The sequence below is a fragment of the Erpetoichthys calabaricus genome, chromosome 5 (assembly GCF_900747795.2).
Source record: "Erpetoichthys calabaricus chromosome 5, fErpCal1.3, whole genome shotgun sequence".
NCBI classification, from domain to species: Eukaryota; Metazoa; Chordata; class Cladistia; order Polypteriformes; family Polypteridae; genus Erpetoichthys; species Erpetoichthys calabaricus.
The window spans coordinates 218013471-218024516 of NC_041398.2; positions in this window are offsets into that span (position 1 = coordinate 218013471).

Here is an 11046-nt window from a genome sequence, read left to right on the forward strand (position 1 = left end):
CTAGTCAGATCATCCTATGCCTGTTCTATACAGAGATTACCAGATCAGAACCTGTGTAAACTACAAACTACGGACCTGCTGTGACTTGACAAGCACAAAAAAACAAGTTTGACCCAACAAAAGGCTACTACTGAAACTCTGAGCTGATAGAAGTCTCAAGAACATAAGTCATGGCAAGCGAGCATTATTCAAAGAGCACAAGGCCTAAACATGAGAACAGAGTCGCCCCCTAAACTACAATATCCCAACAGTCCAAGAGGCACACCCAGAAAGCACAAGAATGACAAAAATTTGGAGCTATAGAGAAGCTCAATGCCTCTTATTCCATCAATTCCATCCAGAGACCAATCAGCTTTCTACAAAAAGCCACGTGGCAATCTAAGCACATTCAGTGTAGAGACTCCTAGAAAGAATTGCTGCTATCCATTCAGGCTGTTTTGGTAATTTGTCACAAGTATTTTACTTGGGTTCTGCTCTGATGTTAACATATAATATCTATATATACAGTATATATAACAGTCAGTGTATGTGTGTTTGTATGTATGTATGTATGTTCCAGAATCACTTCCGAATGGCTTGAGCCATTTTCATGAAACCTGGTACATGTTTCTCATTGGTCAACTAAAAATACTGTAGGGTGAAATCAACCCTAACCCACACCCTTCTGGGTAGGGTGGGGGGTTATCTTGCGGTTTTGTATGCATGTTATCATCCAGTTGACGCTCGGAACGACCACCGGAGGGCGAACTGGAGGTGACTGCCAGCATTCTTTATGTTTGAGCCCCACCGCACCCCTGTTGCTTTTGAAATTAAATAGAGTTGGCCAGTTCCGAGTGTTAACTGGGTGATAACATACATACAAGACCACAAGACAAGCACATTAGTGAGTCTTCATTGTTTGTTAATTTACTTTTATTTTTAAAGTTGTTTTTTTTTCGCAAACAATTAAAAGAGAAAGAAACACTTTATTTTCATCCTGGGCAACACCAGCCTGGGGCCTCATGTATAACACCGTGCGTAGAACTCACACTATAACATGGCGTAAGCACAAAAGCGGGAATGTGCGTACGCACAGAAAAATCCAGATGCAGGAATCTGTACGTACACAAACTTTCACATTCTTCCACTACATAAATCCCGATCAGCATGAAAAGTAATGCACGCGCCTTCTGTCCCGCCCCAACTCCTCCCAGAATTACGCCTCTTTGAATATGCAAATCGATATAAATAGCCTTCTGTGAAAAGACAATGGGAAAAGCACGGGAGAAAATATAAGAATTTCAGCGAATACCAAGTGGAGGCAAAGGAAAAACGTACTATTTGTTGGTTTGAACAGTGGTATAATCAACAAAAGGAAGTTGATCGAGTGACAGAGTGTCGGAGAAACTCGAAGGCTCAAGTTCACAAAGTCGCACAGTGCCCGAAATAAAAAAGAAATCACATATCAAAGTCGCCGTGAAAAGGCGAGTCGTAGCCCACCGTCTGAGTGTCATATGAAAGCTTATTAGGGTACAGACAAAAAAAAAAAAGGCACACAGTGGGAAAAAAGCACGAAATGTCAACTGTAATCTCGAAATTTCCACTTTAATCACGTAGTTTATTTTGCCATTAAAGTAGAACATCATAAACTTCATCTTAAAATCGTTTAATTTACTAGTTTCTCAAATCCCATTGGAACTAAAGTGGCATGTTAAATGCATTGTTCCGTATTTGATCTTCTATATGCTCTATGTGTGTGAATCACTACCTGCTTTTTTAAACGGGCTTTCTCTTTCTCCGACAGGACACATAATCCATTACATTGGTGAAATTACAGCTCTCTGAATAATTAAAATACTGAGATGTATACGTGATATCTTTTTCATGATGATAGGAATGAAAGCATGTTATTAAACATGGGAACACGGTAGCGCAGTGCTTGTTCATGTCTCACGCAAGAGGCTTGCTGCGCCATGCGCGACCTTCGATGAAATAATTTATCACAGCAGTACTGTCTCTTTCAAACATACTAACCTCCAATTCCTGTCCTTACTTTTCTTTCTCCAAAAACCCAATCGCCACACAATCAGCTATGTAATAGACGTGAAGCCATCTGTAAGCTTAGAACGCCGATTCTTCAAAACTTTTAAGGAACATTGAAATATCTTCGTAGTACGTGTTTAATTATTATATCCGTCTATCTTTCCAGTGTTGCATCAGCACCAGCAGGAATACAATGCAATGCAGGAACAATCCCTGAACTAGGTAGCGCTGCGGCACCGTGTCCTCACATGTTTAATTATTAACAATACAGATTATTTAAATGAACTTAAAGTTTTATCTGTATAATATAATCAACATATTTTGCTGCATTTCATCTTAAAAATGAATACCCTCATCATATGTAAATACGCGCTTTATAAAGTGGCACAGGTTGTGCAATATTATAACTGTATCCCAAGTTTACAGTGAGGTGATTGTACTTATAAGTACAAACAGTTCTACAAGGAGCACTTGATGGACTGATTGAGTGCGTTTATAGTTCTTGGGATGAAATTGTTTCTAAACCGCGAAGTCCGTACAGGGAAGTCTCTAAAGCGTTTTGCTGTGGCTCAGGCAGCGTCTGCTTCATGCTGTGTACCGATAATTCTCTTTCCGATCAGCTGCTGCTGTGATTTCCCACTCAGATACAGTGATATAAATACTCCGAGTGGTGCAGTTAGAGTAATATGGAAAAGATGATCTGCTGTTACAACCCTTAACAGGAGCAGCTGAAAGAAGAAGAAGATGCAGTGAGAGTTACAACGCTAAAGCAGTTATGGTATTTGGAATACTATGGCTATTCCCTGGACCATTATATTGCTACAGGTTAATTACAATCAGATGCATTACACTAATAAACAATATGCAGTTAATTTCAGTGTATTTATAAAGCCGCGTCAGGAATGTGGAGCTAAGAAAGAAAGGGTGATCACACAGGAACAGTAGCACTGCTTTGACGCTGGGTGCCGCCAGTCTGCAAACACGGGCGGATAAATTGCGTACGCCAAGGTATGAGTTACCGTGGAAATGTGCGTGGCTTTACGCCAAGTTTAGGTTTTATACATCGCGATTTGAGCGTGGAAATGTTCGTACGCAACATTTCTGTGCGTACGCACTGTTTATACATGAGGAATTTCAGCTAGTGCAGAAACAAAAGTGTGAACCTTCACCCCTGCTTGTTTTGATGCCTGGGGTCATAGTTATAAGAGAAACGATCATCTGAAATATTTGTTCTAACCATGGACTACAGAAAGCATCACCAGTAGGGGGAAACGGGAAGCTCTGGAGGAAGTTGTGTTGCTTAGCTTCCTCTTCCTCCCTCTTCAAAATGGAAGGCTGATGGTCAGTCCACCTCTGACGTGACTTCCGATCTGCCCCTTCCTGCCCGGAACCCATATAATCAGCAGTTCGGCCATCTTTGAATCAGTTCTACACTGGCCTCCCATTTGAAAGGATGCTGACACTTGCTTTGTATCCACCTGTATACCATTAAAAATCAAAGGCAATTTGTTGTTAGAAATTTCCATTTAAAATTGAAGGACCTGAAAACATTCAGCAAAAGTATTAAGCACATCTAACTAATCATTCTGTTTAGCTTGTAATATTTAAGAGTTGTGCAGACCAGGAGCTTTAAGAATCACGTGGATATTTCCTTAAGAAAATGCCTGCGCATAAACGAGTAATTTCATTCATTGGTCCACATTGATTCCTAGGCTGTAATGGTCCATTAGGGACACTGTTGGGAATTACACCTAAGCTAGGATATTTTGAAAAATGTAAAGGAGACAAATAAATCCATTGCACCTTGGCAGGTAATTACCAGCACCTAAATGTAATTAGCAAATTAGCAACGAAAATTTCTTGTGATGCTTTTCTGCAGATAGAAGCCTTGTGCCTGCGATTCACACAGTGTCACTTCACCTTTCTTTTAGATCAGTGAACACGCTTTAACTTTATATAATGACTTGTTCACACATTGATGAAATGAAGCTTCCTTGAGGTCTGGTGAGAGGAACAGCAAATTCTTCCTGCCTGTAGATCTTCACTCAGATTTCGATATTCAAAAATGTAAATGTTTTATTCTTCCATCCCATTTTGTTACTGAATGACGTGAAAACACACAATTAAGTTAAGTGACTGTGTTTTTTTTTTCTTCTTTTTAATTAGACCTGTGCTTTGCTTTTTTTGTAAATTTAGAGATTGACACTTACGTTACTCGGCCCTAATGATCTGGTTGCCCCAATTTTTGCTGACTTTGTGCAAAGGACAGGATATGAAAGCTAACTGGTCAAGCAAATAATGGGGGTCTAATGAGAAGAATACTTAATCAGTGTCAGCAGATAACGAGCATAAGCTCCCATTGGAAAATTCATTTTCTGTTGCATGTGTTCAGCTGTTTATTCCAATTCCAGAATTAGCCACTTCCAGCACTTCCTTTTTATATTTATTGGTAGCCAACCTGTTAGGTGTAGGGCACAGAAAAGAGAACTTTTAAAGATGCTCAATGTAGGCAAAAATGTTAAATCCTCCACAAACACAGAGCTGCTCCATAAATCTTTTCCACCATAAAGAGGGAGCTTTGTTGTTATTTATGGAAACTGCTGACATGCTCAAACATTCTGGATTTCTGCATACTTTCACTTTGATCCCAAGCAGTTGCTTTTATTAGTTTCATATGCAGTTGCAATAGTGACTCAGAGCATGTGCAGATGTCATGGATAAGTTGGCATATTTGGATAAGAGGAAAAAGCCCAAAGCCATTTGCAAATAACATCAGGCTGGTCTTTGTTATATGTCAGAGTAAAAAGAGAAAGACACATCTATTTATACTTTAAACATTCAAAAGATTAGAAATTTGATGCAAGATTTGGCATACTGGGAGACAGATTTTAATACTGTTTCAAACAATACCCCATACAGTATACTACAACCCTGCTTCATTCACAATTTTGATTATAGTAGGATGAAAAACTATAATAATAAAAAAGTCAAGACATTTCCTGCTCAATTAGTTTTAATTTATTGTTGTTAAAAGCAAATAGCTCAATGTAGCAAGTATTGTAATGAAAAATAGAGACACAATGATAAAGTGTTGGGGTCCGTGGAAGGAACCTCGTTTAAGGGCTATGTGTCAAAAGAAAAACAGTAACACAAATATAAGCCTTAATTCAAGACAAACAAAACACTCTTGAAGACGCACCTCCATCTCCAGCTAAGGCTGATTCAATACTGAACACCGACTTCCTGTTTGGTGCTTGTTTAAATAGTAGATGTGTCAGATGAAGCGGGACTTCCTTTGTTGGACCAGGAGGATGAGGAGGAGGAGGTTGGGAGCATGCGCTGGTTACAGCGTGTTGCTGCACTCACCACATGACACACCACCTGGATTGAGATCCGAGTGCAACCTGTGCCACAGGTGACACCTCAGCACCACACTGAACAGTGAGAAAGAGTCCAAAGAAGAGCAACTAGGCTGATTCCAGGGGTGCAGAGTATGGGGTATGTGGGAAGACTGAAGTAGTTGAACCTTTTCATCTTAAGCAAAAGGAAATTAAGAGGTGAATGATTAAAGTGTATGAAATTGTGAAAGGAATTAGTACTGTGGAGCTAGGCCTTTACATTAAAATGAGTTCAACAAGAACATGGGAGCACAATTGGAAACTTGTTAAGAGTAAATATTGCACAAATGTTACAAAGTTTCTCTTCGCACAACGAACCATAGATACATGGAACGAATTACCTTGTACTGTAGGATGGTAGGAAATGGATCTTCAGGGACCTTCAAATCTCAAGATGATGTTTATTGGAGAAATTAGATCAATAGAATTGATGAGCTTTATTAGGCTGAATGGCCTGTTGTCGCCAAAATTTTTCTAATGTTCTAATGACAATATTAATGCTATTTATTACTTTTAATACATTCTGCTAATTAAGGAGAGAGGTTAGGAGCATGTACTGATACAGAGCATTGCCGCACCCACAAACACGACAACCGACTTCAGGATCTCAGATTAGGTCCCGAACAGTGTGAGGCTTTTTATGGTGGCTGGAGTGCCAATCCTGCCACCAGCCCCCAAGTTTTCCCTGTAAATTGGAGGACCTGCTTGCAGGGCTGGATGCAGATTAACGTCATACCCAGGGCGTAGCAATTGCAGATTAAGGGCCTTGCTCAAGGGCCCAACGGAGTAGAGTCACTTCTGGACCAGAAGTGACATCAAATGTACTCTAAGGAGTTCTTCTCCCTTCTAAGTTAAAGGTGGGAAAGGCAGTCAATGACTGTGTCACACCCCAATGACTTTGTGCTGCCAACTAATGGATCTAACAGACTGGAGGGCTATGACTAGCATTCTGACCAAACCTTTGAAAGGTCAACATGACTCCATAGTCAAAGCAAAAACATGAAGGCCTTAATTCTGTATGTGCTGTGCTCAGCTTTACTGGGCTGAGTAAGAGTTTTGTGTGTGTGTGTGTGTGTGTGGGTTTATAGTTTTGCAAATTACCAACAGAGTTTTGAAGATTATTTGTGTAAGTGCCACAAAAGACAGACAGGTATGCTGGCTGGATATGAAAATTACTTCTTGCCTAGCTAAAGGTATATAAAGGATGGACAAGTGCAGGAGCAGGAGACGTTCCATTTCCCATATGACAGGTGGCAGTGGTCCTCCCGAGGTGTCCCAGTTTGGACACTTGCAGGAGTACATGGGAGTGGGAGTTGGAGTCTGGAAGTGCAGCCCTGTCAGGATCCCTGAGTGTCATTAGAGGGCGCTGTCAGGGTAGGACCTCCCTGATTTCCACATGACCTGGAAGTGCTTCCAAGAGGACACACTGTGACACCGGATGTATTCTTGGGTCCAGTTTAAAAGGAGCCTGCCACCTCATCTGGATAAGTCAGAGTTCGGAGGCAGTGGACAACACTCAACAAGACAAGCAGAAGGACAGAAAGAAGAGACTATGTTATATAACTTGATTATAATTGTGATTGGTTGCTTTTGCATGTTTGGTGATTAATTTTTGTGGAAAAAGTCTTTATTTGAACCCGGGGACTGTGTGGGGTAATATTGTGTCTGAGATTTGGGGCTCAGTGGTGCCCCCTTGTGGTCACATTTCATATCTGGAAGCAAGCTGAGGCAGTCAGGTTTGCTTATGTTGTGGTGTAGTTGTGATAGTGGTGTGGTGAAAACATACAAATTAGCAAACAAACTTTTATTAGAAATTAAAAATATTTGATACTGTACATTGGTCAAACTTATCCAAGTGAGATCTTTCATTCTTGCCTTGGAAGATTTTAAATGGGTGGATATTTGTGTAATTATTACATTCTAAAAATCATTGATTATGTTAGTAATAGTAGATGGTCAATGCTCAGAGTTTCTGCCTTTCTTTTCCATTTCTAGATTTATTCAAGGGCTTACCCTGAAGATAGAGAGATAGACAGATAGAATAGCACTGAGCAAGCTTCTTTTTCCACAAAATGAATTTCTCCTGAGAAGTGTTTAATTTGAAAATGTATTAATAATAATGTTCACATACTAAATGACATGATAACATGGTATAGCAGTGGCTATTGTTGTCACTTTGCAGTTCCACTAGACTGGCTTTGAATCGCATCTCAGTCACTGCCTGTGTGGAGTTTATATGTCCCCCCTTATGTTTTCCTTGGGTATCCTGGTTTCCCACTTGTATCTCAAACATGTGTTAGGTTAATTGTCAACTCTAAATTAAATACATAAGAAAAAGTTTAAAAAGAACAGGCTGTTCAGCCAAATATAGCTTTTCAAACCATATCTGTGTAACTCCTTCAACAAACTCTCAAGATTTCAAGGCCCTCAAAATACTGTTATCAATTGCACTGATTATTAAATTATTCCATGTCTTTGTTGCTCTCTGGGTGAAGAAATACTTTTTAACATTATTGTGAAATTTAGCCTTTACCAGCCTCCATCTGTAACCAAATGTTCTGTTTGAAAATATAATTTTCAAACAACAGCTGTCCTCCACGATATTTATTCCTTTTATAATTTTAGCACTTCTTTTATATCCCATTTTAATTCACTTGATAAACTGAAATGATTCAGTTTCTCATTATAGCTCATATCCCACAATCCTGGAATCGGTCTACTGCCTAGTGAAATGAAACACCTAAACGGAGATGGCAATAGAAACAAAATCAAAAAAAGAAGTCAAAAAACAATGACACATGTCACAAATATGGACTGGAAAAAAAGATTACCATAACCAAATGTCTTTTAGAAGTGTTTCAAGTTTTTGTGAATTATCCTAAAACTAGAATACTGACACTGCTGCACCACCATCTATTATAGGTGGGTTCTGATGACACAATGTGTCAGGGGACTGGCAGAGGTATATTTTAAACAATGTGGCCACAGCCATGCAAAATCAGCAACAAATTACAGAGAGCAAACAAAAATACAATATACAGTATGACAAAATAGTGTCAACGGAAATATGATAAAAATGACTAACCACAGTAGTTTAAGTATGAAACAAGTTTGTACCAAACATGACAGAAACTGAAATTCATGACAGCTAGCAGCAGTCTATCACTGGTATTTATTGTGATTAGACCAAACAACTACCAAAAATCTTCAAAAAAGAGGCCTTAACAAAGGCCTGAAGCCTACATGTTATTCTTAAGGATGAGAGGAACCATTTAAAGCCCTGGCCCAAAGAACAAAACTAATCATTCTTTTAAAGTTTTTCAGATTTTTGAAACAAAGAAAATTTCAAAAATATCAAGGAATGATGTTCTAGTTCAAAACCAAATGTTGCCTCCTAATTAGTCAATACAAAACAAGTGTAAAACCAAACACGTGATCAAAGCCAAAAACCAATAACACAACCCTAATAATCCAAAACCAAAAACAAATGGGTCAAATAAAAAATAAGACTTACAAAGTTTCCACAAAAGTTTAAGGAAAGGGAGATGAAGAACACGAGCAGGAAAGCTAATGACTTGGTATCAAACTGAGGCCAACACAATATTTAAATTGGACAACTAAAGACACACCTGAATACCGTACTTGCCATGATTTGATTGATGATTTTAATTTTTTTCTGACTGTTCCTTGTTTTTTTACATGTTTTCAAACTTTGTTTCAGGGGTTTTGAACACCAAGGAATCCATTTAGTTACAATTGAGCAGGCGTGTGTGACATGTGACGCTATCAACATGACTGTTTAAAGTTTGTCGTCATTCACTTCATGATTGTCCAAGATTTTAGATTCTTCCAATAAAAAAAAAGTTAGTATTTTCCGGTTAACAATTTGTTTCCTGTTCCATGACTTTCTTTAAATATCTTCTCGACTTGTCTTTTAGCTTTGGTCCTTGAATTCACAGTTTTGATCTTTGGCTTGCTAGTTTGACATCGCGACTTCTTCCAAAGTCCTTTTCCATTTAAAACTAATGCTACATAGTACAGTCAGTACATTATTAGATTAGTAGCGGGGAAGTAATTGTTGTCAAATTACAGGTCATCTTCATAAATTATATTTTCAAGTTTCACACTCCTGTTACATTGAATACATCCTGTCTGCAAAACCCATCATTTGTTTCCAACAAACATCATCTGCCATGTACATTCAATGACCAAATTATTAGGGACACTTGTACGCCTGAAAATCCGTACAACTATCTAATCAGCCAATCTGTAACATGATTATTGTTGTGAGAATAAGTGCTGACCTGGGATTTTCATGCACAACAGTCTCTAGAATTCACTCGAAAGGTGTGAAAAACAAAAAAACATTCTGTGAGTGGCAGTTCTGCGGATGGAAATTCCTTGTTGATGAGAGAGGTCAGTGGAGAATAGCCAAACTGGTTTAAGCGGATAGGAAGGCTACAGTAACTCAGACAACCGCTCCGTAGTGAGCAGAAAAGCATCTCAGAATGCGCAACATGCTGAACCTTGAGGCAGATGTGTAACAACAGCAGAAGACCTTGTTGGGGTCCAGTTCTGTCAGCCAAGAACAGAAAGCTGAGGCCACAGTGGGCACAGGCTCACCAAAACAGGCCAAATGATGACTGGAAAAATGTAGCCTGGTCTGATGTATCTTGATTGCTGCTGAAACACACAGATGGTAGGGTCAGAATTTGCTGACAACACCATGAATCCATGCAGCCAACCTGCTTTGTACCAACATCCAGGCTGGTGGTGGAGATGTAATGGTGTGGGAAATATTTTCCTAGCTCGCCTTTTAACTGCTAATGCCAACCAGTCATTGCTTGAATGCCACGGCCTATTTCAGTATTGTTGCTTAGCATGTACATTCCTTCATGGCCACAATTTACCTGCCTTCTAATGGCTACGTTTAGCATGATGATGCACCATGTCAAAATCTAAAAGCCACATCAAACTGGTTTCATGAACATGACAATGAATTCAGTATTCTGCAATAGCCCTCCCAGTTACCGAATCTGAATGCAATAGAACAGCTTTGGGATGTGGCAGAATGGGGGACTCACTGCATGACTGTACAGCTGACAAATCTGCAGAAATTGCCTGATGGCATCATGTCAACATGGATCAGAATCTCAAAGAAATATTTCAACATCTTGTGGAATCCATGCCACAAAGAACTGAGCCTGCTTTGACAGCGAAAGGAAACTCTACCCAGTATTATTATTAATTATTTGTTCAGTCAGTGTACATGTCCATGTCTAAATTCTGGCCAAATTACCCTGTGATAATCTTAGGCATGGTCCAATCCTCCTTCTTTAGTGTCACATTCTCTTAGTTTAGTGCTTGGCCCAGAGTGAAAGAGTATGACAGGGAGTGTGTGTTTTGTGCTGGACTGGTACCTTGCCTTATACTCTGTGCTGTCAGGACAGACTCAGGGTCCAGATGATCCTGAATTTGGACATAACAGGTTGTGAAAATGAATAGATGAATGGACATTATAGTTTACTAAAAAGTGCTATGAAATATATGTCTGTTTCATGTATGCATGAAATTAAAGACACTGTCGCACACGTGTGATTAGGGGGCAGCCGAAGGGCCTGATGGA